The following is a 26,795-nucleotide window of genomic DNA, read 5'->3' on the forward strand; positions in this document are numbered from 1 at the left end:
AACTATCAAATCATCAAATGGCTGGTGTCATAACTTAAATATGCCTAAAATGGGAGAGCAACTGAGTATGTGCAGAGCAGGTTGAAACAGCGTATTACTGGATTTCAAAGTGTATAGAAGCATATTTTTTAATGTTTTACATGAGTATATATGCAAAATGGGACAACCGGAAGAGATGTAGCAGGACTTACTTTTCTGACTAAAGTTGCACTTTAAATGACAGATTTAACAGCATGGTCTAGCAGATTTTCCTCAAGAATTTGATCTTTATGTAGGATGTGCAAAGTTTTTGGATTTTTTTTCATGTTTTTTTGTCGGTGACATGGTAGCATGAAAACACAGCGGGAGTGGTGATTGTAGTTCAAGCTAAATGTGTAAACAGATTGTCAGAAGTGGGATTTGAACCCACGCCTCCATTTGGAGACCAGAACACCCACACAATGTGAAGAAACAGCTCTTGAGTCTGGCGCCTTAGACCACTCGGCCATCCTGACAAGATATATTGAGGTGCTATGGCTTCCTCTGGAAATATCATCTACTCGTGGTACTCTATTGATCTATTACCATTGTCAAGGAGCTGTATGAACACTCTGAACCTAGGCCCTTTTGCAAATGCACTTCTTAAAGCATGACCTTGCACCAAGTCATACATTTCAGATCCTTTCTACCAAATCTCCTTGAGCAAAAAAAGTAGAAGATGTCCCAGGTGATCTTCGAGTGTTTGGTTGATCCGGGCGCCACAAACCAGAATCATGTCCTTGTGGCAGACCGCGTGGCCTAATGGATAAGGCGTCTGACTTCGGATCAGAAGATTGAGGGTTCGAGTCCCTTCGTGGTCGTTTTCTATGCTGCTTTCCAGTTCCTTCCTGTGACCTTCACTCGTAAATTCTTGCTTTAGCCATAACAACGTGCTTCTTGCTGGAGGCTTCCAATTTGCTGAAGCCCAGAGCCTCCAAACAGAAGTAAATCATAAAGTGGAAGTAAACTAATTGATTTAAGGGTTTCAAAACACAGTTACATGCCTGGAATCCCGGGATTGATAACTGTCCCATTTGCTTGTGTTCTCAACCAAACTATCAAATCATCAAATGGCTGGTGTCATAACTTAAATATGCCTAAAATGGGAGAGCAACTGAGTATGTGCAGAGCAGGTTGAAACAGCGTATTATTGGATTTCAAAGTGTATAGAACCATATTTTTAAATGTTTTACATGAGTATATATGCAAAATGGGACAACCGGAAGAGATGTAGCAGGACTTACTTTTCTGACTAAAGTGTCACTTTAAATGACAGATTTAACAGCATGGTCTAGCAGATTTTCCTCAAGAATTTGATCTTTATGTAGGATGTGCAAAGTTTTTGGATTTTTTTTCATGTTTTTTTGTCGGTGACATGGTAGCATGAAAACACAGCGGGAGTGGTGATTGTAGTTCAAGCTAAATGTGTAAACAGATTGTCAGAAGTGGGATTTGAACCCACGCCTCCATTTGGAGACCAGAACACCCACACAATGTGAAGAAACAGCTCTTGAGTCTGGCGCCTTAGACCACTCGGCCATCCTGACAAGATATATTGAGGTGCTATGGCTTCCTCTGGAAATATCATCTACTCGTGGTACTCTATTGATCTATTACCATTGTCAAGGAGCTGTATGAACACTCTGAACCTAGGCCCTTTTGCAAATGCACTTCTTAAAGCATGACCTTGCACCAAGTCATACATTTCAGATCCTTTCTACCAAATCTCCTTGAGCAAAAAAAGTAGAAGATGTCCCAGGTGATCTTCGACTGTTTGGTTGATCCGGGCGCCACAAACCAGAATCATGTCCTTGTGGCAGACCGCGTGGCCTAATGGATAAGGCGTCTGACTTCGGATCAGAAGATTGAGGGTTCGAGTCCCTTCGTGGTCGTTTTCTATGCTGCTTTCCAGTTCCTTCCTGTGACCTTCACTCGTAAATTCTTGCTTTAGCCATAACAACGTGCTTCTTGCTGGAGGCTTCCAATTTGCTGAAGCCCAGAGCCTCCAAACAGAAGTAAATCATAAAGTGGAAGTAAACCAATTGATTTAAGGGTTTCAAAACACAGTTACATGCCTTGAATGCCGGGATTGATAACTGTCCCATTTGCTTGTGTTCTCAACCAAACTATCAAATCATCAAATGGCTGGTGTCATAACTTAAATATGCCTAAAATGGGAGAGCAACTGAGTATGTGCAGAGCAGGTTGAAACAGCGTATTACTGGATTTCAAAGTGTATAGAAGCATATTTTTTTATGTTTTACATGAGTATATATGCAAAATGGGACAACCGGAAGAGATGTAGCAGGACTTACTTTTCTGACTAAAGTTGCACTTTAAATGACAGATTTAACAGCATGGTCTAGCAGATTTTCCTCAAGAATTTGATCTTTATGTAGGATGTGCAAAGTTTTTGGATTTTTTTTCATGTTTTTTTGTCGGTGACATGGTAGCATGAAAACACAGCGAGAGTGGTGATTGTAGTTCAAGCTAAATGTGTAAACAGATTGTCAGAAGTGGGATTTGAACCCACGCCTCCATTTGGAGACCAGAACACCCACACAATGTGAAGAAACAGCTCTTGAGTCTGGCGCCTTAGACCACTCGGCCATCCTGACAAGATATATTGAGGTGCTATGGCTTCCTCTGGAAATATCATCTACTCGTGGTACTCTATTGATCTATTACCATTGTCAAGGAGCTGTATGAACACTCTGAACCTAGGCCCTTTTGCAAATGCACTTCTTAAAGCATGACCTTGCACCAAGTCATACATTTCAGATCCTTTCTACCAAATCTCCTTGAGCAAAAAATGTAGAAGATGTCCCAGGTGATCTTCGAGTGTTTGGTTGATCCGGGCGCCACAAACCAGAATCATGTCCTTGTGGCAGACCGCGTGGCCTAATGGATAAGGCGTCTGACTTCGGATCAGAAGTTTGAGGGTTCGAGTCCCTTCGTGGTCGTTTTCTATGCTGCTTTCCAGTTCCTTCCTGTGACCTTCACTCGTAAATTCTTGCTTTAGCCATAACAACGTGCTTCTTGCTGGAGGCTTCCAATTTGCTGAAGCCCAGAGCCTCCAAACAGAAGTAAATCATAAAGTGGAAGTAAACCAATTGATTTAAGGGTTTCAAAACACAGTTACATGCCTTGAATCCCGGGATTGATAACTGTCCCATTTGCTTGTGTTCTCAACCAAACTATCAAATCATCAAATGGCTGGTGTCATAACTTAAATATGCCTAAAATGGGAGAGCAACTGAGTATGTGCAGAGCAGGTTGAAACAGCGTATTACTGGATTTCAAAGTGTATAGAAGCATATTTTTTAATGTTTTACATGAGTATATATGCAAAATGGGACAACCGGAAGAGATGTAGCAGGACTTACTTTTCTGACTAAAGTTGCACTTTAAATGACAGATTTAACAGCATGGTCTAGCAGATTTTCCTCAAGAATTTGATCTTTATGTAGGATGTGCAAAGTTTTTGGATTTTTTTTCATGTTTTTTTGTCGGTGACATGGTAGCATGAAAACACAGCGAGAGTGGTGATTGTAGTTCAAGCTAAATGTGTAAACATATTGTCAGAAGTGGGATTTGAACCCACGCCTCCATTTGGAGACCAGAACACCCACACAATGTGAAGAAACAGCTCTTGAGTCTGGCGCCTTAGACCACTCAGCCATCCTGACAAGATATATTGAGGTGCTATGGCTTCCTCTGGAAATATCATCTACTCGTGGTACTCTATTGATCTATTACCATTGTCAAGGAGCTGTATGAACACTCTGAACCTAGGCCCTTTTGCAAATGCACTTCTTAAAGCATGACCTTGCACCAAGTCATACATTTCAGATCCTCTCTACCAAATCTCCTTGAGCAAAAAAAGTAGAAGATGTCCCAGGTGATCTTCGAGTGTTTGGTTGATCCGGGCGCCACAAACCAGAATCATGTCCTTGTGGCAGACCGCGTGGCCTAATGGATAAGGCGTCTGACTTCGGATCAGAAGATTGAGGGTTCGAGTCCTTTCGTGGTCGTTTTCTATGCTGCTTTCCAGTTCCTTCCTGTGACCTTCACTCGTAAATTCTTGCTTTAGCCATAACAACGTGCTTCTTGCTGGAGGCTTCCAATTTGCTGAAGCCCAGAGCCTCCAAACAGAAGTAAATCATAAAGTGGAAGTAAACCAATTGATTTAAGGGTTTCAAAACACAGTTACATGCCTGGAATCCCGGGATTGATAACTGTCCCATTTGCTTGTGTTCTCAACCAAACTATCAAATCATCAAATGGCTGGTGTCATAACTTAAATATGCCTAAAATGGGAGAGCAACTGAGTATGTGCAGAGCAGGTTGAAACAGCGTATTACTGGATTTCAAAGTGTATAGAACCATATTTTTAAATGTTTTACATGAGTATATATGCAAAATGGGACAACCGGAAGAGATGTAGCAGGACTTACTTTTCTGACTAAAGTGTCACTTTAAATGACAGATTTAACAGCATGGTCTAGCAGATTTTCCTCAAGAATTTGATCTTTATGTAGGATGTGCAAAGTTTTTGGATTTTTTTTCATGTTTTTTTGTCGGTGACATGGTAGCATGAAAACACAGCGGGAGTGGTGATTGTAGTTCAAGCTAAATGTGTAAACAGATTGTCAGAAGTGGGATTTGAACCCACGCCTCCATTTGGAGACCAGAACACCCACACAATGTGAAGAAACAGCTCTTGAGTCTGGCGCCTTAGACCACTCGGCCATCCTGACAAGATATATTGAGGTGCTATGGCTTCCTCTGGAAATATCATCTACTCGTGGTACTCTATTGATCTATTACCATTGTCAAGGAGCTGTATGAACACTCTGAACCTAGGCCCTTTTGCAAATGCACTTCTTAAAGCATGACCTTGCACCAAGTCATACATTTCAGATCCTTTCTACCAAATCTCCTTGAGCAAAAAAAGTAGAAGATGTCCCAGGTGATCTTCGACTGTTTGGTTGATCCGGGCGCCACAAACCAGAATCATGTCCTTGTGGCAGACCGCGTGGCCTAATGGATAAGGCGTAAGGCTTCGGATCAGAAGATTGAGCGTTCGAGTCCTTTCGTGGTTGTTTTCTATGCTGCTTTCCAGTTCCTTCCTGTGACCTTCACTCGTAAATTCTTGCTTTAGCCATAACAACGTGCTTCTTGCTGGAGGCTTCCAATTTGCTGAAGCCCAGAGCCTCCAAACAGAAGTAAATCATAAAGTGGAAGTAAACCAATTGATTTAAGGGTTTCAAAACACAGTTACATGCCTGGAATCCCGGGATTGATAACTGTCCCATTTGCTTGTGTTCTCAACCAAACTATCAAATCATCAAATGGCTGGTGTCATAACTTAAATATGCCTAAAATGGGAGAGCAACTGAGTATGTGCAGAGCAGGTTGAAACAGCGTATTACTGGATTTCAAAGTGTATAGAAGCATATTTTTTAATGTTTTACATGAGTATATATGCAAAATGGGACAACCGGAAGAGATGTAGCAGGACTTACTTTTCTGACTAAAGTGTCACTTTAAATGACAGATTTAACAGCATGGTCTAGCAGATTTTCCTCAAGAATTTGATCTTTATGTAGGATGTGCAAAGTTTTTGGATTTTTTTGTCGGTGACATGGTAGCATGAAAACACAGCGGGAGTGGTGATTGTAGTTCAAGCTAAATGTGTAAACAGATTGTCAGAAGTGGGATTTGAACCCACGCTTCCATTTGGAGACCAGAACACCCACACAATGTGAAGAAACAGCTCTTGAGTCTGGCGCCTTAGACCACTCGGCCATCCTGACAAGATATATTGAGGTGCTATGGCTTCCTCTGGAAATATCATCTACTCGTGGTACTCTATTGATCTATTACCATTGTCAAGGAGCTGTATGAACACTCTGAACCTAGGCCCTTTTGCAAATGCACTTCTTAAAGCATGACCTTGCACCAAGTCATACATTTCAGATCCTTTCTACCAAATCTCCTTGAGCAAAAAAAGTAGAAGATGTCCCAGGTGATCTTCGAGTGTTTGGTTGATCCGGGCGCCACAAACCAGAATCATGTCCTTGTGGCAGACCGCGTGGCCTAATGGATAAGGCGTCTGACTTCGGATCAGAAGATTGAGGGTTCGAGTCCCTTCGTGGTCGTTTTCTATGCTGCTTTCCAGTTCCTTCCTGTGACCTTCACTCGTAAATTCTTGCTTTAGCCATAACAACGTGCTTCTTGCTGGAGGCTTCCAATTTGCTGAAGCCCAGAGCCTCCAAACAGAAGTAAATCATAAAGTGGAAGTAAACCAATTGATTTAAGGGTTTCAAAACACAGTTACATGCCTTGAATCCCAGGATTGATAACTGTCCCATTTGCTTGTGTTCTCAACCAAACTATCAAATCATCAAATGGCTGGTGTCATAACTTAAATATGCCTAAAATGGGAGAGCAACTGAGTATGTGCAGAGCAGGTTGAAACAGCGTATTACTGGATTTCAAAGTGTATAGAAGCATATTTTTTAATGTTTTACATGAGTATATATGCAAAATGGGACAACCGAAAGAGATGTAGCAGGACTTACTTTTCTGACTAAAGTTGCACTTTAAATGACAGATTTAACAGCATGGTCTAGCAGATTTTCCTCAAGAATTTGATCTTTATGTAGGATGTGCAAAGTTTTTGGATTTTTTTTTGTCGGTGACATGGTAGCATGAAAACACAGCGGGAGTGGTGATTGTAGTTCAAGCTAAATGTGTAAACAGATTGTCAGAAGTGGGATTTGAACCCACGCCTCCATTTGGAGACCAGAACACCCACACAATGTGAAGAAACAGCTCTTGAGTCTGGCGCCTTAGACCACTCGGCCATCCTGACAAGATATATTGAGGTGCTATGGCTTCCTCTGGAAATATCATCTACTCGTGGTACTCTATTGATCTATTACCATTGTCAAGGAGCTGTATGAACACTCTGAACCTAGGCCCTTTTGCAAATGCACTTCTTAAAGCATGACCTTGCACCAAGTCATACATTTCAGATCCTTTCTACCAAATCTCCTTGAGCAAAAAAAGTAGAAGATGTCCCAGGTGATCTTCGAGTGTTTGGTTGATCCGGGCGCCACAAACCAGAATCATGTCCTTGTGGCAGACCGCGTGGCCTAATGGATAAGGCGTCTGACTTCGGATCAGAAGATTGAGGGTTCGAGTCCCTTCGTGGTCGTTTTCTATGCTGCTTTCCAGTTCCTTCCTGTGACCTTCACTCGTAAATTCTTGCTTTAGCCATAACAACGTGCTTCTTGCTGGAGGCTTCCAATTTGCTGAAGCCCAGAGCCTCCAAACAGAAGTAAATCATAAAGTGGAAGTAAACCAATTGATTTAAGGGTTTCAAAACACAGTTACATGCCTTGAATCCCGGGATTGATAACTGTCCCATTTGCTTGTGTTCTCAACCAAACTATCAAATCATCAAATGGCTGGTGTCATAACTTAAATATGCCTAAAATGGGAGAGCAACTGAGTATGTGCAGAGCAGGTTGAAACAGCGTATTACTGGATTTCAAAGTGTATAGAAGCATATTTTTTAATGTTTTACATGAGTATATATGCAAAATGGGACAACCGGAAGAGATGTAGCAGGACTTACTTTTCTGACTAAAGTTGCACTTTAAATGACAGATTTAACAGCATGGTCTAGCAGATTTTCCTGAAGAATTTGATCTTTATGTAGGATGTGCAAAGTTTTTGGATTTTTTTTCATGTTTTTTTGTCGGTGACATGGTAGCATGAAAACACAGCGGGAGTGGTGATTGTAGTTCAAGCTAAATGTGTAAACTGATTGTCAGAAGTGGGATTTGAACCCACGCCTCCATTTGGAGACCAGAACACCCACACAACGTGAAGAAACAGCTCTTGAGTCTGGCGCCTTAGACCACTCGGCCATCCTGACAAGATATATTGAGGTGCTATGGCTTCATCTGGAAATATCATCTACTCGTGGTACTCTATTGATCTATTACCATTGTCAAGGAGCTGTATGAACACTCTGAACCTAGGCCCTTTTGCAAATGCACTTCTTAAAGCATGACCTTGCACCAAGTCATACATTTCAGATCCTTTCTACCAAATCTCCTTGAGCAAAAAATGTAGAAGATGTCCCAGGTGATCTTCGAGTGTTTGGTTGATCCGGGCGCCACAAACCAGAATCATGTCCTTGTGGCAGACCGCGTGGCCTAATGGATAAGGCGTCTGACTTCGGATCAGAAGATTGAGGGTTCGAGTCCCTTCGTGGTCGTTTTCTATGCTGCTTTCCAGTTCCTTCCTGTGACCTTCACTCGTAAATTCTTGCTTTAGCCATAACAACGTGCTTCTTGCTGGAGGCTTCCAATTTGCTGAAGCCCAGAGCCTCCAAACAGAAGTAAATCATAAAGTGGAAGTAAACCAATTGATTTAAGGGTTTCAAAACACAGTTACATGCCTTGAATCCCGGGATTGATAACTGTCCCATTTGCTTGTGTTCTCAACCAAACTATCAAATCATCAAATGGCTGGTGTCATAACTTAAATATGCCTAAAATGGGAGAGCAACTGAGTATGTGCAGAGCAGGTTGAAACAGCGTATTACTGGATTTCAAAGTGTATAGAAGCATATTTTTTAATGTTTTACATGAGTATATATGCAAAATGGGACAACCGGAAGAGATGTAGCAGGACTTACTTTTCTGACTAAAGTTGCACTTTAAATGACAGATTTAACAGCATGGTCTAGCAGATTTTCCTCAAGAATTTGATCTTTATGTAGGATGTGCAAAGTTTTTGGATTTTTTTTCATGTTTTTTTGTCGGTGACATGGTAGCATGAAAACACAGCGGGAGTGGTGATTGTAGTTCAAGCTAAATGTGTAAACAGATTGTCAGAAGTGGGATTTGAACCCACGCCTCCATTTGGAGACCAGAACACCCACACAATGTGAAGAAACAGCTCTTGAGGCTGGCGCCTTAGACCACTCGGCCATCCTGACAAGATATATTGAGGTGCTATGGCTTCCTCTGGAAATATCATCTACTCGTGGTACTCTATTGATCTATTACCATTGTCAAGGAGCTGTATGAACACTCTGAACCTAGGCCCTTTTGCAAATGCACTTCTTAAAGCATGACCTTGCACCAAGTCATACATTTCAGATCCTTTCTACCAAATCTCCTTGAGCAAAAAAAGTAGAAGATGTCCCAGGTGATCTTCGAGTGTTTGGTTGATCCGGGCGCCACAAACCAGAATCATGTCCTTGTGGCAGACCGCGTGGCCTAATGGATAAGGCGTCTGACTTCGGATCAGAAGATTAAGGGTTCGAGTCCCTTCGTGGTCGTTTTCTATGCTGCTTTCCAGTTCCTTCCTGTGACCTTCACTCGTAAATTCTTGCTTTAGCCATAACAACGTGCTTCTTGCTGGAGGCTTCCAATTTGCTGAAGCCCAGAGCCTCCAAACAGAAGTAAATCATAAAGTGGAAGTAAACCAATTGATTTAAGGGTTTCAAAACACAGTTACATGCCTGGAATCCCGGGATTGATAACTGTCCCATTTGCTTGTGTTCTCAACCAAACTATCAAATCATCAAATGGCTGGTGTCATAACTTAAATATGCCTAAAATGGGAGAGCAACTGAGTATGTGCAGAGCAGGTTGAAACAGCGTATTATTGGATTTCAAAGTGTATAGAACCATATTTTTAAATGTTTTACATGAGTATATATGCAAAATGGGACAACCGGAAGAGATGTAGCAGGACTTACTTTTCTGACTAAAGTGTCACTTTAAATGACAGATTTAACAGCATGGTCTAGCAGATTTTCCTCAAGAATTTGATCTTTATGTAGGATGTGCAAAGTTTTTGGATTTTTTTTCATGTTTTTTTGTCGGTGACATGGTAGCATGAAAACACAGCGGGAGTGGTGATTGTAGTTCAAGCTAAATGTGTAAACAGATTGTCAGAAGTGGGATTTGAACCCACGCCTCCATTTGGAGACCAGAACACCCACACAATGTGAAGAAACAGCTCTTGAGTCTGGCGCCTTAGACCACTCGGCCATCCTGACAAGATATATTGAGGTGCTATGGCTTCCTCTGGAAATATCATCTACTCGTGGTACTCTATTGATCTATTACCATTGTCAAGGAGCTGTATGAACACTCTGAACCTAGGCCCTTTTGCAAATGCACTTCTTAAAGCATGACCTTGCACCAAGTCATACATTTCAGATCCTTTCTACCAAATCTCCTTGAGCAAAAAAAGTAGAAGATGTCCCAGGTGATCTTCGACTGTTTGGTTGATCCGGGCGCCACAAACCAGAATCATGTCCTTGTGGCAGACCGCGTGGCCTAATGGATAAGGCGTCTGACTTCGGATCAGAAGATTGAGGGTTCGAGTCCCTTCGTGGTCGTTTTCTATGCTGCTTTCCAGTTCCTTCCTGTGACCTTCACTCGTAAATTCTTGCTTTAGCCATAACAACGTGCTTCTTGCTGGAGGCTTCCAATTTGCTGAAGCCCAGAGCCTCCAAACAGAAGTAAATCATAAAGTGGAAGTAAACCAATTGATTTAAGGGTTTCAAAACACAGTTACATGCCTTGAATCCCGGGATTGATAACTGTCCCATTTGCTTGTGTTCTCAACCAAACTATCAAATCATCAAATGGCTGGTGTCATAACTTAAATATGCCTAAAATGGGAGAGCAACTGAGTATGTGCAGAGCAGGTTGAAACAGCGTATTACTGGATTTCAAAGTGTATAGAAGCATATTTTTTAATGTTTTACATGAGTATATATGCAAAATGGGACAACCGGAAGAGATGTAGCAGGACTTACTTTTCTGACTAAAGTTGCACTTTAAATGACAGATTTAACAGCATGGTCTAGCAGATTTTCCTCAAGAATTTGATCTTTATGTAGGATGTGCAAAGTTTTTGGATTTTTTTTTGTCGGTGACATGGTAGCATGAAAACACAGCGGGAGTGGTGATTGTAGTTCAAGCTAAATGTGTAAACAGATTGTCAGAAGTGGGATTTGAACCCACGCCTCCATTTGGAGACCAGAACACCCACACAATGTGAAGAAACAGCTCTTGAGTCTGGCGCCTTAGACCACTCGGCCATCCTGACAAGATATATTGAGGTGCTATGGCTTCCTCTGGAAATATCATCTACTCGTGGTACTCTATTGATCTATTACCATTGTCAAGGAGCTGTATGAACACTCTGAACCTAGGCCCTTTTGCAAATGCACTTCTTAAAGCATGACCTTGCACCAAGTCATACATTTCAGATCCTTTCTACCAAATCTCCTTGAGCAAAAAAAGTAGAAGATGTCCCAGGTGATCTTCGAGTGTTTGGTTGATCCGGGCGCCACAAACCAGAATCATGTCCTTGTGGCAGACCGCGTGGCCTAATGGATAAGGCGTCTGACTTCGGATCAGAAGATTGAGGGTTCGAGTCCCTTCGTGGTCGTTTTCTATGCTGCTTTCCAGTTCCTTCCTGTGACCTTCACTCGTAAATTCTTGCTTTAGCCATAACAACGTGCTTCTTGCTGGAGGCTTCCAATTTGCTGAAGCCCAGAGCCTCCAAACAGAAGTAAATCATAAAGTGGAAGTAAACCAATTGATTTAAGGGTTTCAAAACACAGTTACATGCCTTGAATCCCGGGATTGATAACTGTCCCATTTGCTTGTGTTCTCAACCAAACTATCAAATCATCAAATGGCTGGTGTCATAACTTAAATATGCCTAAAATGGGAGAGCAACTGAGTATGTGCAGAGCAGGTTGAAACAGCGTATTACTGGATTTCAAAGTGTATAGAAGCATATTTTTTAATGTTTTACATGAGTATATATGCAAAATGGGACAACCGGAAGAGATGTAGCAGGACTTACTTTTCTGACTAAAGTTGCACTTTAAATGACAGATTTAACAGCATGGTCTAGCAGATTTTCCTGAAGAATTTGATCTTTATGTAGGATGTGCAAAGTTTTTGGATTTTTTTTCATGTTTTTTTGTCGGTGACATGGTAGCATGAAAACACAGCGGGAGTGGTGATTGTAGTTCAAGCTAAATGTGTAAACAGATTGTCAGAAGTGGGATTTGAACCCACGCCTCCATTTGGAGACCAGAACACCCACACAACGTGAAGAAACAGCTCTTGAGTCTGGCGCCTTAGACCACTCGGCCATCCTGACAAGATATATTGAGGTGCTATGGCTTCATCTGGAAATATCATCTACTCGTGGTACTCTATTGATCTATTACCATTGTCAAGGAGCTGTATGAACACTCTGAACCTAGGCCCTTTTGCAAATGCACTTCTTAAAGCATGACCTTGCACCAAGTCATACATTTCAGATCCTTTCTACCAAATCTCCTTGAGCAAAAAATGTAGAAGATGTCCCAGGTGATCTTCGAGTGTTTGGTTGATCCGGGCGCCACAAACCAGAATCATGTCCTTGTGGCAGACCGCGTGGCCTAATGGATAAGGCGTCTGACTTCGGATCAGAAGATTGAGGGTTCGAGTCCCTTCGTGGTCGTTTTCTATGCTGCTTTCCAGTTCCTTCCTGTGACCTTCACTCGTAAATTCTTGCTTTAGCCATAACAACGTGCTTCTTGCTGGAGGCTTCCAATTTGCTGAAGCCCAGAGCCTCCAAACAGAAGTAAATCATAAAGTGGAAGTAAACCAATTGATTTAAGGGTTTCAAAACACAGTTACATGCCTTGAATCCCGGGATTGATAACTGTCCCATTTGCTTGTGTTCTCAACCAAACTATCAAATCATCAAATGGCTGGTGTCATAACTTAAATATGCCTAAAATGGGAGAGCAACTGAGTATGTGCAGAGCAGGTTGAAACAGCGTATTACTGGATTTCAAAGTGTATAGAAGCATATTTTTTAATGTTTTACATGAGTATATATGCAAAATGGGACAACCGGAAGAGATGTAGCAGGACTTACTTTTCTGACTAAAGTTGCACTTTAAATGACAGATTTAACAGCATGGTCTAGCAGATTTTCCTCAAGAATTTGATCTTTATGTAGGATGTGCAAAGTTTTTGGATTTTTTTTCATGTTTTTTTGTCGGTGACATGGTAGCATGAAAACACAGCGGGAGTGGTGATTGTAGTTCAAGCTAAATGTGTAAACAGATTGTCAGAAGTGGGATTTGAACCCACGCCTCCATTTGGAGACCAGAACACCCACACAATGTGAAGAAACAGCTCTTGAGGCTGGCGCCTTAGACCACTCGGCCATCCTGACAAGATATATTGAGGTGCTATGGCTTCCTCTGGAAATATCATCTACTCGTGGTACTCTATTGATCTATTACCATTGTCAAGGAGCTGTATGAACACTCTGAACCTAGGCCCTTTTGCAAATGCACTTCTTAAAGCATGACCTTGCACCAAGTCATACATTTCAGATCCTTTCTACCAAATCTCCTTGAGCAAAAAAAGTAGAAGATGTCCCAGGTGATCTTCGAGTGTTTGGTTGATCCGGGCGCCACAAACCAGAATCATGTCCTTGTGGCAGACCGCGTGGCCTAATGGATAAGGCGTCTGACTTCGGATCAGAAGATTAAGGGTTCGAGTCCCTTCGTGGTCGTTTTCTATGCTGCTTTCCAGTTCCTTCCTGTGACCTTCACTCGTAAATTCTTGCTTTAGCCATAACAACGTGCTTCTTGCTGGAGGCTTCCAATTTGCTGAAGCCCAGAGCCTCCAAACAGAAGTAAATCATAAAGTGGAAGTAAACCAATTGATTTAAGGGTTTCAAAACACAGTTACATGCCTGGAATCCCGGGATTGATAACTGTCCCATTTGCTTGTGTTCTCAACCAAACTATCAAATCATCAAATGGCTGGTGTCATAACTTAAATATGCCTAAAATGGGAGAGCAACTGAGTATGTGCAGAGCAGGTTGAAACAGCGTATTATTGGATTTCAAAGTGTATAGAACCATATTTTTAAATGTTTTACATGAGTATATATGCAAAATGGGACAACCGGAAGAGATGTAGCAGGACTTACTTTTCTGACTAAAGTGTCACTTTAAATGACAGATTTAACAGCATGGTCTAGCAGATTTTCCTCAAGAATTTGATCTTTATGTAGGATGTGCAAAGTTTTTGGATTTTTTTTCATGTTTTTTTGTCGGTGACATGGTAGCATGAAAACACAGCGGGAGTGGTGATTGTAGTTCAAGCTAAATGTGTAAACAGATTGTCAGAAGTGGGATTTGAACCCACGCCTCCATTTGGAGACCAGAACACCCACACAATGTGAAGAAACAGCTCTTGAGTCTGGCGCCTTAGACCACTCGGCCATCCTGACAAGATATATTGAGGTGCTATGGCTTCCTCTGGAAATATCATCTACTCGTGGTACTCTATTGATCTATTACCATTGTCAAGGAGCTGTATGAACACTCTGAACCTAGGCCCTTTTGCAAATGCACTTCTTAAAGCATGACCTTGCACCAAGTCATACATTTCAGATCCTTTCTACCAAATCTCCTTGAGCAAAAAAAGTAGAAGATGTCCCAGGTGATCTTCGAGTGTTTGGTTGATCCGGGCGCCACAAACCAGAATCATGTCCTTGTGGCAGACCGCGTGGCCTAATGGATAAGGCGTCTGACTTCGGATCAGAAGATTGAGGGTTCGAGTCCCTTCGTGGTCGTTTTCTATGCTGCTTTCCAGTTCCTTCCTGTGACCTTCACTCGTAAATTCTTGCTTTAGCCATAACAACGTGCTTCTTGCTGGAGGCTTCCAATTTGCTGAAGCCCAGAGCCTCCAAACAGAAGTAAATCATAAAGTGGAAGTAAACCAATTGATTTAAGGGTTTCAAAACACAGTTACATGCCTTGAATCCCGGGATTGATAACTGTCCCATTTGCTTGTGTTCTCAACCAAACTATCAAATCATCAAATGGCTGGTGTCATAACTTAAATATGCCTAAAATGGGAGAGCAACTGAGTATGTGCAGAGCAGGTTGAAACAGCGTATTACTGGATTTCAAAGTGTATAGAAGCATATTTTTTAATGTTTTACATGAGTATATATGCAAAATGGGACAACCGAAAGAGATGTAGCAGGACTTACTTTTCTGACTAAAGTTGCACTTTAAATGACAGATTTAACAGCATGGTCTAGCAGATTTTCCTCAAGAATTTGATCTTTATGTAGGATGTGCAAAGTTTTTGGATTTTTTTTTGTCGGTGACATGGTAGCATGAAAACACAGCGGGAGTGGTGATTGTAGTTCAAGCTAAATGTGTAAACAGATTGTCAGAAGTGGGATTTGAACCCACGCCTCCATTTGGAGACCAGAACACCCACACAATGTGAAGAAACAGCTCTTGAGTCTGGCGCCTTAGACCACTCGGCCATCCTGACAAGATATATTGAGGTGCTATGGCTTCCTCTGGAAATATCATCTACTCGTGGTACTCTATTGATCTATTACCATTGTCAAGGAGCTGTATGAACACTCTGAACCTAGGCCCTTTTGCAAATGCACTTCTTAAAGCATGACCTTGCACCAAGTCATACATTTCAGATCCTTTCTACCAAATCTCCTTGAGCAAAAAAAGTAGAAGATGTCCCAGGTGATCTTCGAGTGTTTGGTTGATCCGGGCGCCACAAACCAGAATCATGTCCTTGTGGCAGACCGCGTGGCCTAATGGATAAGGCGTCTGACTTCGGATCAGAAGATTGAGGGTTCGAGTCCCTTCGTGGTCGTTTTCTATGCTGCTTTCCAGTTCCTTCCTGTGACCTTCACTCGTAAATTCTTGCTTTAGCCATAACAACGTGCTTCTTGCTGGAGGCTTCCAATTTGCTGAAGCCCAGAGCCTCCAAACAGAAGTAAATCATAAAGTGGAAGTAAACCAATTGATTTAAGGGTTTCAAAACACAGTTACATGCCTTGAATCCCGGGATTGATAACTGTCCCATTTGCTTGTGTTCTCAACCAAACTATCAAATCATCAAATGGCTGGTGTCATAACTTAAATATGCCTAAAATGGGAGAGCAACTGAGTATGTGCAGAGCAGGTTGAAACAGCGTATTACTGGATTTCAAAGTGTATAGAAGCATATTTTTTAATGTTTTACATGAGTATATATGCAAAATGGGACAACCGGAAGAGATGTAGCAGGACTTACTTTTCTGACTAAAGTTGCACTTTAAATGACAGATTTAACAGCATGGTCTAGCAGATTTTCCTGAAGAATTTGATCTTTATGTAGGATGTGCAAAGTTTTTGGATTTTTTTTCATGTTTTTTTGTCGGTGACATGGTAGCATGAAAACACAGCGGGAGTGGTGATTGTAGTTCAAGCTAAATGTGTAAACAGATTGTCAGAAGTGGGATTTGAACCCACGCCTCCATTTGGAGACCAGAACACCCACACAACGTGAAGAAACAGCTCTTGAGTCTGGCGCCTTAGACCACTCGGCCATCCTGACAAGATATATTGAGGTGCTATGGCTTCATCTGGAAATATCATCTACTCGTGGTACTCTATTGATCTATTACCATTGTCAAGGAGCTGTATGAACACTCTGAACCTAGGCCCTTTTGCAAATGCACTTCTTAAAGCATGACCTTGCACCAAGTCATACATTTCAGATCCTTTCTACCAAATCTCCTTGAGCAAAAAATGTAGAAGATGTCCCAGGTGATCTTCGAGTGTTTGGTTGATCCGGGCGCCACAAACCAGAATCATGTCCTTGTGGCAGACCGCGTGGCCTAATGGATAAGGCGTCTGACTTCGGATCAGAAGATTGAGGGTTCGAGTCCCTTCGTGGTCGTTTTCTATGCTGCTTTCCAGTTCCTTCCTGTGACCTTCACTCGTAAATTCTTGCTTTAGCCATAACAACGTGCTTCTTGCTGGAGGCTTCCAATTTGCTGAAGCCCAGAGCCTCCAAACAGAAGTAAATCATAAAGTGGAAGTAAACCAATTGATTTAAGGGTTTCAAAACACAGTTACATGCCTTGAATCCCGGGATTGATAACTGTCCCATTTGCTTGTGTTCTCAACCAAACTATCAAATCATCAAATGGCTGGTGTCATAACTTAAATATGCCTAAAATGGGAGAGCAACTGAGTATGTGCAGAGCAGGTTGAAACAGCGTATTACTGGATTTCAAAGTGTATAGAAGCATATTTTTTAATGTTTTACATGAGTATATATGCAAAATGGGACAACCGGAAGAGATGTAGCAGGACTTACTTTTCTGACTAAAGTTGCACTTTAAATGACAGATTTAACAGCATGGTCTAGCAGATTTTCCTCAAGAATTTGATCTTTATGTAGGATGTGCAAAGTTTTTGGATTTTTTTTCATGTTTTTTTGTCGGTGACATGGTAGCATGAAAACACAGCGGGAGTGGTGATTGTAGTTCAAGCTAAATGTGTAAACAGATTGTCAGAAGTGGGATTTGAACCCACGCCTCCATTTGGAGACCAGAACACCCACACAATGTGAAGAAACAGCTCTTGAGGCTGGCGCCTTAGACCACTCGGCCATCCTGACAAGATATATTGAGGTGCTATGGCTTCCTCTGGAAATATCATCTACTCGTGGTACTCTATTGATCTATTACCATTGTCAAGGAGCTGTATGAACACTCTGAACCTAGGCCCTTTTGCAAATGCACTTCTTAAAGCATGACCTTGCACCAAGTCATACATTTCAGATCCTTTCTACCAAATCTCCTTGAGCAAAAAAAGTAGAAGATGTCCCAGGTGATCTTCGAGTGTTTGGTTGATCCGGGCGCCACAAACCAGAATCATGTCCTTGTGGCAGACCGCGTGGCCTAATGGATAAGGCGTCTGACTTCGGATCAGAAGATTGAGGGTTCGAGTCCCTTCGTGGTCGTTTTCTATGCTGCTTTCCAGTTCCTTCCTGTGACCTTCACTCGTAAATTCTTGCTTTAGCCATAACAACGTGCTTCTTGCTGGAGGCTTCCAATTTGCTGAAGCCCAGAGCCTCCAAACAGAAGTAAATCATAAAGTGGAAGTAAACCAATTGATTTAAGGGTTTCAAAACACAGTTACATGCCTGGAATCCCGGGATTGATAACTGTCCCATTTGCTTGTGTTCTCAACCAAACTATCAAATCATCAAATGGCTGGTGTCATAACTTAAATATGCCTAAAATGGGAGAGCAACTGAGTATGTGCAGAGCAGGTTGAAACAGCGTATTATTGGATTTCAAAGTGTATAGAACCATATTTTTAAATGTTTTACATGAGTATATATGCAAAATGGGACAACCGGAAGAGATGTAGCAGGACTTACTTTTCTGACTAAAGTGTCACTTTAAATGACAGATTTAACAGCATGGTCTAGCAGATTTTCCTCAAGAATTTGATCTTTATGTAGGATGTGCAAAGTTTTTGGATTTTTTTTCATGTTTTTTTGTCGGTGACATGGTAGCATGAAAACACAGCGGGAGTGGTGATTGTAGTTCAAGCTAAATGTGTAAACAGATTGTCAGAAGTGGGATTTGAACCCACGCCTCCATTTAGAGACCAGAACACCCACACAATGTGAAGAAACAGCTCTTGAGTCTGGCGCCTTAGACCACTCGGCCATCCTGACAAGATATATTGAGGTGCTATGGCTTCCTCTGGAAATATCATCTACTCGTGGTACTCTATTGATCTATTACCATTGTCAAGGAGCTGTATGAACACTCTGAACCTAGGCCCTTTTGCAAATGCACTTCTTAAAGCATGACCTTGCACCAAGTCATACATTTCAGATCCTTTCTACCAAATCTCCTTGAGCAAAAAAAGTAGAAGATGTCCCAGGTGATCTTCGAGTGTTTGGTTGATCCGGGCGCCACAAACCAGAATCATGTCCTTGTGGCAGACCGCGTGGCCTAATGGATAAGGCGTCTGACTTCGGATCAGAAGATTGAGGGTTCGAGTCCCTTCGTGGTCGTTTTCTATGCTGCTTTCCAGTTCCTTCCTGTGACCTTCACTCGTAAATTCTTGCTTTAGCCATAACAACGTGCTTCTTGCTGGAGGCTTCCAATTTGCTGAAGCCCAGAGCCTCCAAACAGAAGTAAATCATAAAGTGGAAGTAAACCAATTGATTTAAGGGTTTCAAAACACAGTTACATGCCTTGAATCCCGGGATTGATAACTGTCCCATTTGCTTGTGTTCTCAACCAAACTATCAAATCATCAAATGGCTGGTGTCATAACTTAAATATGCCTAAAATGGGAGAGCAACTGAGTATGTGCAGAGCAGGTTGAAACAGCGTATTACTGGATTTCAAAGTGTATAGAAGCATATTTTTTAATGTTTTACATGAGTATATATGCAAAATGGGACAACCGGAAGAGATGTAGCAGGACTTACTTTTCTGACTAAAGTTGCACTTTAAATGACAGATTTAACAGCATGGTCTAGCAGATTTTCCTGAAGAATTTGATCTTTATGTAGGATGTGCAAAGTTTTTGGATTTTTTTTCATGTTTTTTTGTCGGTGACATGGTAGCATGAAAACACAGCGGGAGTGGTGATTGTAGTTCAAGCTAAATGTGTAAACAGATTGTCAGAAGTGGGATTTGAACCCACGCCTCCATTTGGAGACCAGAACACCCACACAACGTGAAGAAACAGCTCTTGAGTCTGGCGCCTTAGACCACTCGGCCATCCTGACAAGATATATTGAGGTGCTATGGCTTCATCTGGAAATATCATCTACTCGTGGTACTCTATTGATCTATTACCATTGTCAAGGAGCTGTATGAACACTCTGAACCTAGGCCCTTTTGCAAATGCACTTCTTAAAGCATGACCTTGCACCAAGTCATACATTTCAGATCCTTTCTACCAAATCTCCTTGAGCAAAAAATGTAGAAGATGTCCCAGGTGATCTTCGAGTGTTTGGTTGATCCGGGCGCCACAAACCAGAATCATGTCCTTGTGGCAGACCGCGTGGCCTAATGGATAAGGCGTCTGACTTCGGATCAGAAGATTGAGGGTTCGAGTCCCTTCGTGGTCGTTTTCTATGCTGCTTTCCAGTTCCTTCCTGTGACCTTCACTCGTAAATTCTTGCTTTAGCCATAACAACGTGCTTCTTGCTGGAGGCTTCCAATTTGCTGAAGCCCAGAGCCTCCAAACAGAAGTAAATCATAAAGTGGAAGTAAACCAATTGATTTAAGGGTTTCAAAACACAGTTACATGCCTTGAATCCCGGGATTGATAACTGTCCCATTTGCTTGTGTTCTCAACCAAACTATCAAATCATCAAATGGCTGGTGTCATAACTTAAATATGCCTAAAATGGGAGAGCAACTGAGTATGTGCAGAGCAGGTTGAAACAGCGTATTACTGGATTTCAAAGTGTATAGAAGCATATTTTTTAATGTTTTACATGAGTATATATGCAAAATGGGACAACCGGAAGAGATGTAGCAGGACTTACTTTTCTGACTAAAGTTGCACTTTAAATGACAGATTTAACAGCATGGTCTAGCAGATTTTCCTCAAGAATTTGATCTTTATGTAGGATGTGCAAAGTTTTTGGATTTTTTTTCATGTTTTTTTGTCGGTGACATGGTAGCATGAAAACACAGCGGGAGTGGTGATTGTAGTTCAAGCTAAATGTGTAAACAGATTGTCAGAAGTGGGATTTGAACCCACGCCTCCATTTGGAGACCAGAACACCCACACAATGTGAAGAAACAGCTCTTGAGGCTGGCGCCTTAGACCACTCGGCCATCCTGACAAGATATATTGAGGTGCTATGGCTTCCTCTGGAAATATCATCTACTCGTGGTACTCTATTGATCTATTACCATTGTCAAGGAGCTGTATGAACACTCTGAACCTAGGCCCTTTTGCAAATGCACTTCTTAAAGCATGACCTTGCACCAAGTCATACATTTCAGATCCTTTCTACCAAATCTCCTTGAGCAAAAAAAGTAGAAGATGTCCCAGGTGATCTTCGAGTGTTTGGTTGATCCGGGCGCCACAAACCAGAATCATGTCCTTGTGGCAGACCGCGTGGCCTAATGGATAAGGCGTCTGACTTCGGATCAGAAGATTGAGGGTTCGAGTCCCTTCGTGGTCGTTTTCTATGCTGCTTTCCAGTTCCTTCCTGTGACCTTCACTCGTAAATTCTTGCTTTAGCCATAACAACGTGCTTCTTGCTGGAGGCTTCCAATTTGCTGAAGCCCAGAGCCTCCAAACAGAAGTAAATCATAAAGTGGAAGTAAACCAATTGATTTAAGGGTTTCAAAACACAGTTACATGCCTGGAATCCCGGGATTGATAACTGTCCCATTTGCTTGTGTTCTCAACCAAACTATCAAATCATCAAATGGCTGGTGTCATAACTTAAATATGCCTAAAATGGGAGAGCAACTGAGTATGTGCAGAGCAGGTTGAAACAGCGTATTATTGGATTTCAAAGTGTATAGAACCATATTTTTAAATGTTTTACATGAGTATATATGCAAAATGGGACAACCGGAAGAGATGTAGCAGGACTTACTTTTCTGACTAAAGTGTCACTTTAAATGACAGATTTAACAGCATGGTCTAGCAGATTTTCCTCAAGAATTTGATCTTTATGTAGGATGTGCAAAGTTTTTGGATTTTTTTTCATGTTTTTTTGTCGGTGACATGGTAGCATGAAAACACAGCGGGAGTGGTGATTGTAGTTCAAGCTAAATGTGTAAACAGATTGTCAGAAGTGGGATTTGAACCCACGCCTCCATTTGGAGACCAGAACACCCACACAATGTGAAGAAACAGCTCTTGAGTCTGGCGCCTTAGACCACTCGGCCATCCTGACAAGATATATTGAGGTGCTATGGCTTCCTCTGGAAATATCATCTACTCGTGGTACTCTATTGATCTATTACCATTGTCAAGGAGCTGTATGAACACTCTGAACCTAGGCCCTTTTGCAAATGCACTTCTTAAAGCATGACCTTGCACCAAGTCATACATTTCAGATCCTTTCTACCAAATCTCCTTGAGCAAAAAAAGTAGAAGATGTCCCAGGTGATCTTCGACTGTTTGGTTGATCCGGGCGCCACAAACCAGAATCATGTCCTTGTGGCAGACCGCGTGGCCTAATGGATAAGGCGTCTGACTTCGGATCAGAAGATTGAGGGTTCGAGTCCCTTCGTGGTCGTTTTCTATGCTGCTTTCCAGTTCCTTCCTGTGACCTTCACTCGTAAATTCTTGCTTTAGCCATAACAACGTGCTTCTTGCTGGAGGCTTCCAATTTGCTGAAGCCCAGAGCCTCCAAACAGAAGTAAATCATAAAGTGGAAGTAAACCAATTGATTTAAGGGTTTCAAAACACAGTTACATGCCTGGAATCCCGGGATTGATAACTGTCCCATTTGCTTGTGTTCTCAACCAAACTATCAAATCATCAAATGGCTGGTGTCATAACTTAAATATGCCTAAAATGGGAGAGCAACTGAGTATGTGCAGAGCAGGTTGAAACAGCGTATTACTGGATTTCAAAGTGTATAGAAGCATATTTTTTTATGTTTTACATGAGTATATATGCAAAATGGGACAACCGGAAGAGATGTAGCAGGACTTACTTTTCTGACTAAAGTTGCACTTTAAATGACAGATTTAACAGCATGGTCTAGCAGATTTTCCTCAAGAATTTGATCTTTATGTAGGATGTGCAAAGCTTTTGGATTTTTTTTCACGTTTTTTTGTCGGTGACATGGTAGCATGAAAACACAGCGAGAGTGGTGATTGTAGTTCAAGCTAAATGTGTAAACAGATTGTCAGAAGTGGGATTTGAACCCACGCCTCCATTTGGAGACCAGAACACCCACACAATGTGAAGAAACAGCTCTTGAGTCTGGCGCCTTAGACCACTCGGCCATCCTGACAAGATATATTGATGTGCTATGGCTTCCTCTGGAAATATCATCTACTCGTGGTACTCTATTGATCTATTACCATTGTCAAGGAGCTGTATGAACACTCTGAACCTAGGCCCTTTTGCAAATGCACTTCTTAAAGCATGACCTTGCACCAAGTCATACATTTCAGATCCTTTCTACCAAATCTCCTTGAGCAAAAAAAGTAGAAGATGTCCCAGGTGATCTTCGAGTGTTTGGTTGATCCGGGCGCCACAAACCAGAGTCGTGTCCTTGTGGCAGACCGCGTGGCCTAATGGATAAGGCGTCTGACTTCGGATCAGAAGATTGAGGGTTCGAGTCCCTTCGTGGTCGTTTTCTATGCTGCTTTCCAGTTCCTTCCTGTGACCTTCACTCGTAAATTCTTGCTTTAGTCATAACAACGTGCTTCTTGCTGGAGGCTTCCAATTTGCTGAAGCCCAGAGCCTCCAAACAGAAGTAAATCATAAAGTGGAAGTAAACCAATTGATTTAAGGGTTTCAAAACACAGTTACATGCCTGGAATCCCGGGATTGATAACTGTCCCATTTGCTTGTGTTCTCAACCAAACTATCAAATCATCAAATGGCTGGTGTCATAACTTAAATATGCCTAAAATGGGAGAGCAACTGAGTATGTGCAGAGCAGGTTGAAACAGCGTATTACTGGATTTCAAAGTGTATAGAACCATATTTTTAAATGTTTTACATGAGTATATATGCAAAATGGGACAACCGGAAGAGATGTAGCAGGACTTACTTTTCTGACTAAAGTGTCACTTTAAATGACAGATTTAACAGCATGGTCTAGCAGATTTTCCTCAAGAATTTGATCTTTATGTAGGATGTGCAAAGTTTTTGGATTTTTTTTCATGTTTTTTTGTCGGTGACATGGTAGCATGAAAACACAGCGGGAGTGGTGATTGTAGTTCAAGCTAAATGTGTAAACAGATTGTCAGAAGTGGGATTTGAACCCACGCCTCCATTTGGAGAACAGAACACCCACACAATGTGAAGAAACAGCTCTTGAGTCTGGCGCCTTAGACCACTCGGCCATCCTGACAAGATATATTGAGGTGCTATGGCTTCCTCTGGAAATATCATCTACTCGTGGTACTCTATTGATCTATTACCATTGTCAAGGAGCTGTATGAACACTCTGAACCTAGGCCCTTTTGCAAATGCACTTCTTAAAGCATGACCTTGCACCAAGTCATACATTTCAGATCCTTTCTACCAAATCTCCTTGAGCAAAAAATGTAGAAGATGTCCCAGGTGATCTTCGAGTGTTTGGTTGATCCGGGCGCCACAAACCAGAATCATGTCCTTGTGGCAGACCGCGTGGCCTAATGGATAAGGCGTCTGACTTCGGATCAGAAGATTGAGGGTTCGAGTCCCTTCGTGGTCGTTTTCTATGCTGCTTTCCAGTTCCTTCCTGTGACCTTCACTCGTAAATTCTTGCTTTAGCCATAACAACGTGCTTCTTGCTGGAGGCTTCCAATTTGCTGAAGCCCAGAGCCTCCAAACAGAAGTAAATCATAAAGTGGAAGTAAACCAATTGATTTAAGGGTTTCAAAACACAGTTACATGCCTGGAATCCCGGGATTGATAACTGTCCCATTTGCTTGTGTTCTCAACCAAACTATCAAATCATCAAATGGCTGGTGTCATAACTTAAATATGCCTAAAATGGGAGAGCAACTGAGTATGTGCAGAGCAGGTTGAAACAGCGTATTACTGGATTTCAAAGTGTATAGAAGCATATTTTTTTATGTTTTACATGAGTATATATGCAAAATGGGACAACCGGAAGAGATGTAGCAGGACTTACTTTTCTGACTAAAGTTGCACTTTAAATGACAGATTTAACAGCATGGTCTAGCAGATTTTCCTCAAGAATTTGATCTTTATGTAGGATGTGCAAAGCTTTTGGATTTTTTTTCACGTTTTTTTGTCGGTGACATGGTAGCATGAAAACACAGCGAGAGTGGTGATTGTAGTTCAAGCTAAATGTGTAAACAGATTGTCAGAAGTGGGATTTGAACCCACGCCTCCATTTGGAGACCAGAACACCCACACAATGTGAAGAAACAGCTCTTGAGTCTGGCGCCTTAGACCACTCGGCCATCCTGACAAGATATATTGATGTGCTATGGCTTCCTCTGGAAATATCATCTACTCGTGGTACTCTATTGATCTATTACCATTGTCAAGGAGCTGTATGAACACTCTGAACCTAGGCCCTTTTGCAAATGCACTTCTTAAAGCATGACCTTGCACCAAGTCATACATTTCAGATCCTTTCTACCAAATCTCCTTGAGCAAAAAAAGTAGAAGATGTCCCAGGTGATCTTCGAGTGTTTGGTTGATCCGGGCGCCACAAACCAGAGTCGTGTCCTTGTGGCAGACCGCGTGGCCTAATGGATAAGGCGTCTGACTTCGGATCAGAAGATTGAGGGTTCGAGTCCCTTCGTGGTCGTTTTCTATGCTGCTTTCCAGTTCCTTCCTGTGACCTTCACTCGTAAATTCTTGCTTTAGTCATAACAACGTGCTTCTTGCTGGAGGCTTCCAATTTGCTGAAGCCCAGAGCCTCCAAACAGAAGTAAATCATAAAGTGGAAGTAAACCAATTGATTTAAGGGTTTCAAAACACAGTTACATGCCTGGAATCCCGGGATTGATAACTGTCCCATTTGCTTGTGTTCTCAACCAAACTATCAAATCATCAAATGGCTGGTGTCATAACTTAAATATGCCTAAAATGGGAGAGCAACTGAGTATGTGCAGAGCAGGTTGAAACAGCGTATTACTGGATTTCAAAGTGTATAGAACCATATTTTTAAATGTTTTACATGAGTATATATGCAAAATGGGACAACCGGAAGAGATGTAGCAGGACTTACTTTTCTGACTAAAGTGTCACTTTAAATGACAGATTTAACAGCATGGTCTAGCAGATTTTCCTCAAGAATTTGATCTTTATGTAGGATGTGCAAAGTTTTTGGATTTTTTTTCATGTTTTTTTGTCGGTGACATGGTAGCATGAAAACACAGCGGGAGTGGTGATTGTAGTTCAAGCTAAATGTGTAAACAGATTGTCAGAAGTGGGATTTGAACCCACGCCTCCATTTGGAGAACAGAACACCCACACAATGTGAAGAAACAGCTCTTGAGTCTGGCGCCTTAGACCACTCGGCCATCCTGACAAGATATATTGAGGTGCTATGGCTTCCTCTGGAAATATCATCTACTCGTGGTACTCTATTGATCTATTACCATTGTCAAGGAGCTGTATGAACACTCTGAACCTAGGCCCTTTTGCAAATGCACTTCTTAAAGCATGACCTTGCACCAAGTCATACATTTCAGATCCTTTCTACCAAATCTCCTTGAGCAAAAAAAGTAGAAGATGTCCCAGGTGATCTTCGACTGTTTGGTTGATCCGGGCGCCACAAACCAGAATCATGTCCTTGTGGCAGACCGCGTGGCCTAATGGATAAGGCGTAAGGCTTCGGATCAGAAGATTGAGCGTTCGAGTCCTTTCGTGGTTGTTTTCTATGCTGCTTTCCAGTTCCTTCCTGTGACCTTCACTCGTAAATTCTTGCTTTAGCCATAACAACGTGCTTCTTGCTGGAGGCTTCCAATTTGCTGAAGCCCAGAGCCTCCAAACAGAAGTAAATCATAAAGTGGAAGTAAACCAATTGATTTAAGGGTTTCAAAACACAGTTACATGCCTGGAATCCCGGGATTGATAACTGTCCCATTTGCTTGTGTTCTCAACCAAACTATCAAATCATCAAATGGCTGGTGTCATAACTTAAATATGCCTAAAATGGGAGAGCAAC

The 26,795-nt window shown here is 41.8% G+C and overlaps 37 non-coding genes across 37 annotated transcripts; 21 read left to right on the plus strand and 16 right to left on the minus strand.

Moving 5' to 3' along the window:
* Positions 1-384: 384 nt before the first annotated feature.
* On the minus strand, positions 385-494 carry TRNAL-CAA (transfer RNA leucine (anticodon CAA)). The gene is made up of 2 exons: positions 457-494; positions 385-430 (listed from the first exon to the last, which is right to left on the minus strand). It is a non-coding gene; the product is annotated as a tRNA-Leu (tRNA).
* Positions 495-766: 272 nt separating this feature from the next.
* TRNAR-UCG (transfer RNA arginine (anticodon UCG)) lies at positions 767-839 on the plus strand. Its single transcript has one exon. It is a non-coding gene; the product is annotated as a tRNA-Arg (tRNA).
* A 616-nt stretch (positions 840-1,455) lies between these two features.
* On the minus strand, positions 1,456-1,565 carry TRNAL-CAA (transfer RNA leucine (anticodon CAA)). Its single transcript has 2 exons — positions 1,528-1,565; positions 1,456-1,501 (listed from the first exon to the last, which is right to left on the minus strand). It is a non-coding gene; the product is annotated as a tRNA-Leu (tRNA).
* A 272-nt stretch (positions 1,566-1,837) lies between these two features.
* Positions 1,838-1,910, plus strand: TRNAR-UCG (transfer RNA arginine (anticodon UCG)). Its single transcript has one exon. It is a non-coding gene; the product is annotated as a tRNA-Arg (tRNA).
* Positions 1,911-2,526: 616 nt separating this feature from the next.
* On the minus strand, positions 2,527-2,636 carry TRNAL-CAA (transfer RNA leucine (anticodon CAA)). The gene is made up of 2 exons: positions 2,599-2,636; positions 2,527-2,572 (listed from the first exon to the last, which is right to left on the minus strand). It is a non-coding gene; the product is annotated as a tRNA-Leu (tRNA).
* A 2,032-nt stretch (positions 2,637-4,668) lies between these two features.
* TRNAL-CAA (transfer RNA leucine (anticodon CAA)) lies at positions 4,669-4,778 on the minus strand. The gene is made up of 2 exons: positions 4,741-4,778; positions 4,669-4,714 (listed from the first exon to the last, which is right to left on the minus strand). It is a non-coding gene; the product is annotated as a tRNA-Leu (tRNA).
* Positions 4,779-6,109: 1,331 nt separating this feature from the next.
* On the plus strand, positions 6,110-6,182 carry TRNAR-UCG (transfer RNA arginine (anticodon UCG)). The gene has a single exon. It is a non-coding gene; the product is annotated as a tRNA-Arg (tRNA).
* Positions 6,183-6,788: 606 nt separating this feature from the next.
* Positions 6,789-6,898, minus strand: TRNAL-CAA (transfer RNA leucine (anticodon CAA)). The gene is made up of 2 exons: positions 6,861-6,898; positions 6,789-6,834 (listed from the first exon to the last, which is right to left on the minus strand). It is a non-coding gene; the product is annotated as a tRNA-Leu (tRNA).
* A 272-nt stretch (positions 6,899-7,170) lies between these two features.
* Positions 7,171-7,243, plus strand: TRNAR-UCG (transfer RNA arginine (anticodon UCG)). Its single transcript has one exon. It is a non-coding gene; the product is annotated as a tRNA-Arg (tRNA).
* Positions 7,244-7,859: 616 nt separating this feature from the next.
* TRNAL-CAA (transfer RNA leucine (anticodon CAA)) lies at positions 7,860-7,969 on the minus strand. Its single transcript has 2 exons — positions 7,932-7,969; positions 7,860-7,905 (listed from the first exon to the last, which is right to left on the minus strand). It is a non-coding gene; the product is annotated as a tRNA-Leu (tRNA).
* Positions 7,970-8,241: 272 nt separating this feature from the next.
* TRNAR-UCG (transfer RNA arginine (anticodon UCG)) lies at positions 8,242-8,314 on the plus strand. The gene has a single exon. It is a non-coding gene; the product is annotated as a tRNA-Arg (tRNA).
* Positions 8,315-9,312: 998 nt separating this feature from the next.
* On the plus strand, positions 9,313-9,385 carry TRNAR-UCG (transfer RNA arginine (anticodon UCG)). The gene has a single exon. It is a non-coding gene; the product is annotated as a tRNA-Arg (tRNA).
* A 616-nt stretch (positions 9,386-10,001) lies between these two features.
* On the minus strand, positions 10,002-10,111 carry TRNAL-CAA (transfer RNA leucine (anticodon CAA)). The gene is made up of 2 exons: positions 10,074-10,111; positions 10,002-10,047 (listed from the first exon to the last, which is right to left on the minus strand). It is a non-coding gene; the product is annotated as a tRNA-Leu (tRNA).
* Positions 10,112-10,383: 272 nt separating this feature from the next.
* On the plus strand, positions 10,384-10,456 carry TRNAR-UCG (transfer RNA arginine (anticodon UCG)). The gene has a single exon. It is a non-coding gene; the product is annotated as a tRNA-Arg (tRNA).
* Positions 10,457-11,062: 606 nt separating this feature from the next.
* TRNAL-CAA (transfer RNA leucine (anticodon CAA)) lies at positions 11,063-11,172 on the minus strand. The gene is made up of 2 exons: positions 11,135-11,172; positions 11,063-11,108 (listed from the first exon to the last, which is right to left on the minus strand). It is a non-coding gene; the product is annotated as a tRNA-Leu (tRNA).
* A 272-nt stretch (positions 11,173-11,444) lies between these two features.
* Positions 11,445-11,517, plus strand: TRNAR-UCG (transfer RNA arginine (anticodon UCG)). Its single transcript has one exon. It is a non-coding gene; the product is annotated as a tRNA-Arg (tRNA).
* A 616-nt stretch (positions 11,518-12,133) lies between these two features.
* TRNAL-CAA (transfer RNA leucine (anticodon CAA)) lies at positions 12,134-12,243 on the minus strand. Its single transcript has 2 exons — positions 12,206-12,243; positions 12,134-12,179 (listed from the first exon to the last, which is right to left on the minus strand). It is a non-coding gene; the product is annotated as a tRNA-Leu (tRNA).
* A 272-nt stretch (positions 12,244-12,515) lies between these two features.
* TRNAR-UCG (transfer RNA arginine (anticodon UCG)) lies at positions 12,516-12,588 on the plus strand. Its single transcript has one exon. It is a non-coding gene; the product is annotated as a tRNA-Arg (tRNA).
* A 998-nt stretch (positions 12,589-13,586) lies between these two features.
* On the plus strand, positions 13,587-13,659 carry TRNAR-UCG (transfer RNA arginine (anticodon UCG)). Its single transcript has one exon. It is a non-coding gene; the product is annotated as a tRNA-Arg (tRNA).
* A 616-nt stretch (positions 13,660-14,275) lies between these two features.
* On the minus strand, positions 14,276-14,385 carry TRNAL-CAA (transfer RNA leucine (anticodon CAA)). The gene is made up of 2 exons: positions 14,348-14,385; positions 14,276-14,321 (listed from the first exon to the last, which is right to left on the minus strand). It is a non-coding gene; the product is annotated as a tRNA-Leu (tRNA).
* A 272-nt stretch (positions 14,386-14,657) lies between these two features.
* On the plus strand, positions 14,658-14,730 carry TRNAR-UCG (transfer RNA arginine (anticodon UCG)). Its single transcript has one exon. It is a non-coding gene; the product is annotated as a tRNA-Arg (tRNA).
* Positions 14,731-15,336: 606 nt separating this feature from the next.
* Positions 15,337-15,446, minus strand: TRNAL-CAA (transfer RNA leucine (anticodon CAA)). Its single transcript has 2 exons — positions 15,409-15,446; positions 15,337-15,382 (listed from the first exon to the last, which is right to left on the minus strand). It is a non-coding gene; the product is annotated as a tRNA-Leu (tRNA).
* A 272-nt stretch (positions 15,447-15,718) lies between these two features.
* TRNAR-UCG (transfer RNA arginine (anticodon UCG)) lies at positions 15,719-15,791 on the plus strand. Its single transcript has one exon. It is a non-coding gene; the product is annotated as a tRNA-Arg (tRNA).
* A 616-nt stretch (positions 15,792-16,407) lies between these two features.
* TRNAL-CAA (transfer RNA leucine (anticodon CAA)) lies at positions 16,408-16,517 on the minus strand. The gene is made up of 2 exons: positions 16,480-16,517; positions 16,408-16,453 (listed from the first exon to the last, which is right to left on the minus strand). It is a non-coding gene; the product is annotated as a tRNA-Leu (tRNA).
* Positions 16,518-16,789: 272 nt separating this feature from the next.
* On the plus strand, positions 16,790-16,862 carry TRNAR-UCG (transfer RNA arginine (anticodon UCG)). The gene has a single exon. It is a non-coding gene; the product is annotated as a tRNA-Arg (tRNA).
* A 998-nt stretch (positions 16,863-17,860) lies between these two features.
* TRNAR-UCG (transfer RNA arginine (anticodon UCG)) lies at positions 17,861-17,933 on the plus strand. Its single transcript has one exon. It is a non-coding gene; the product is annotated as a tRNA-Arg (tRNA).
* A 998-nt stretch (positions 17,934-18,931) lies between these two features.
* TRNAR-UCG (transfer RNA arginine (anticodon UCG)) lies at positions 18,932-19,004 on the plus strand. The gene has a single exon. It is a non-coding gene; the product is annotated as a tRNA-Arg (tRNA).
* A 616-nt stretch (positions 19,005-19,620) lies between these two features.
* On the minus strand, positions 19,621-19,730 carry TRNAL-CAA (transfer RNA leucine (anticodon CAA)). The gene is made up of 2 exons: positions 19,693-19,730; positions 19,621-19,666 (listed from the first exon to the last, which is right to left on the minus strand). It is a non-coding gene; the product is annotated as a tRNA-Leu (tRNA).
* A 272-nt stretch (positions 19,731-20,002) lies between these two features.
* On the plus strand, positions 20,003-20,075 carry TRNAR-UCG (transfer RNA arginine (anticodon UCG)). Its single transcript has one exon. It is a non-coding gene; the product is annotated as a tRNA-Arg (tRNA).
* Positions 20,076-21,073: 998 nt separating this feature from the next.
* TRNAR-UCG (transfer RNA arginine (anticodon UCG)) lies at positions 21,074-21,146 on the plus strand. The gene has a single exon. It is a non-coding gene; the product is annotated as a tRNA-Arg (tRNA).
* Positions 21,147-21,762: 616 nt separating this feature from the next.
* On the minus strand, positions 21,763-21,872 carry TRNAL-CAA (transfer RNA leucine (anticodon CAA)). Its single transcript has 2 exons — positions 21,835-21,872; positions 21,763-21,808 (listed from the first exon to the last, which is right to left on the minus strand). It is a non-coding gene; the product is annotated as a tRNA-Leu (tRNA).
* A 272-nt stretch (positions 21,873-22,144) lies between these two features.
* On the plus strand, positions 22,145-22,217 carry TRNAR-UCG (transfer RNA arginine (anticodon UCG)). The gene has a single exon. It is a non-coding gene; the product is annotated as a tRNA-Arg (tRNA).
* Positions 22,218-22,833: 616 nt separating this feature from the next.
* On the minus strand, positions 22,834-22,943 carry TRNAL-CAA (transfer RNA leucine (anticodon CAA)). Its single transcript has 2 exons — positions 22,906-22,943; positions 22,834-22,879 (listed from the first exon to the last, which is right to left on the minus strand). It is a non-coding gene; the product is annotated as a tRNA-Leu (tRNA).
* Positions 22,944-23,215: 272 nt separating this feature from the next.
* TRNAR-UCG (transfer RNA arginine (anticodon UCG)) lies at positions 23,216-23,288 on the plus strand. The gene has a single exon. It is a non-coding gene; the product is annotated as a tRNA-Arg (tRNA).
* Positions 23,289-24,286: 998 nt separating this feature from the next.
* Positions 24,287-24,359, plus strand: TRNAR-UCG (transfer RNA arginine (anticodon UCG)). Its single transcript has one exon. It is a non-coding gene; the product is annotated as a tRNA-Arg (tRNA).
* Positions 24,360-24,975: 616 nt separating this feature from the next.
* Positions 24,976-25,085, minus strand: TRNAL-CAA (transfer RNA leucine (anticodon CAA)). The gene is made up of 2 exons: positions 25,048-25,085; positions 24,976-25,021 (listed from the first exon to the last, which is right to left on the minus strand). It is a non-coding gene; the product is annotated as a tRNA-Leu (tRNA).
* A 272-nt stretch (positions 25,086-25,357) lies between these two features.
* On the plus strand, positions 25,358-25,430 carry TRNAR-UCG (transfer RNA arginine (anticodon UCG)). The gene has a single exon. It is a non-coding gene; the product is annotated as a tRNA-Arg (tRNA).
* The last annotated feature ends 1,365 nt before the right edge of the window (positions 25,431-26,795 follow it).

This window comes from Lithobates pipiens, unplaced genomic scaffold (genome assembly GCF_037356315.1).
Source record: "Lithobates pipiens isolate NorthernLeopardFrog02 unplaced genomic scaffold, aLitPip1_a1.2 Scaffold_1, whole genome shotgun sequence".
NCBI classification, from domain to species: domain Eukaryota; kingdom Metazoa; phylum Chordata; class Amphibia; order Anura; family Ranidae; genus Lithobates; species Lithobates pipiens.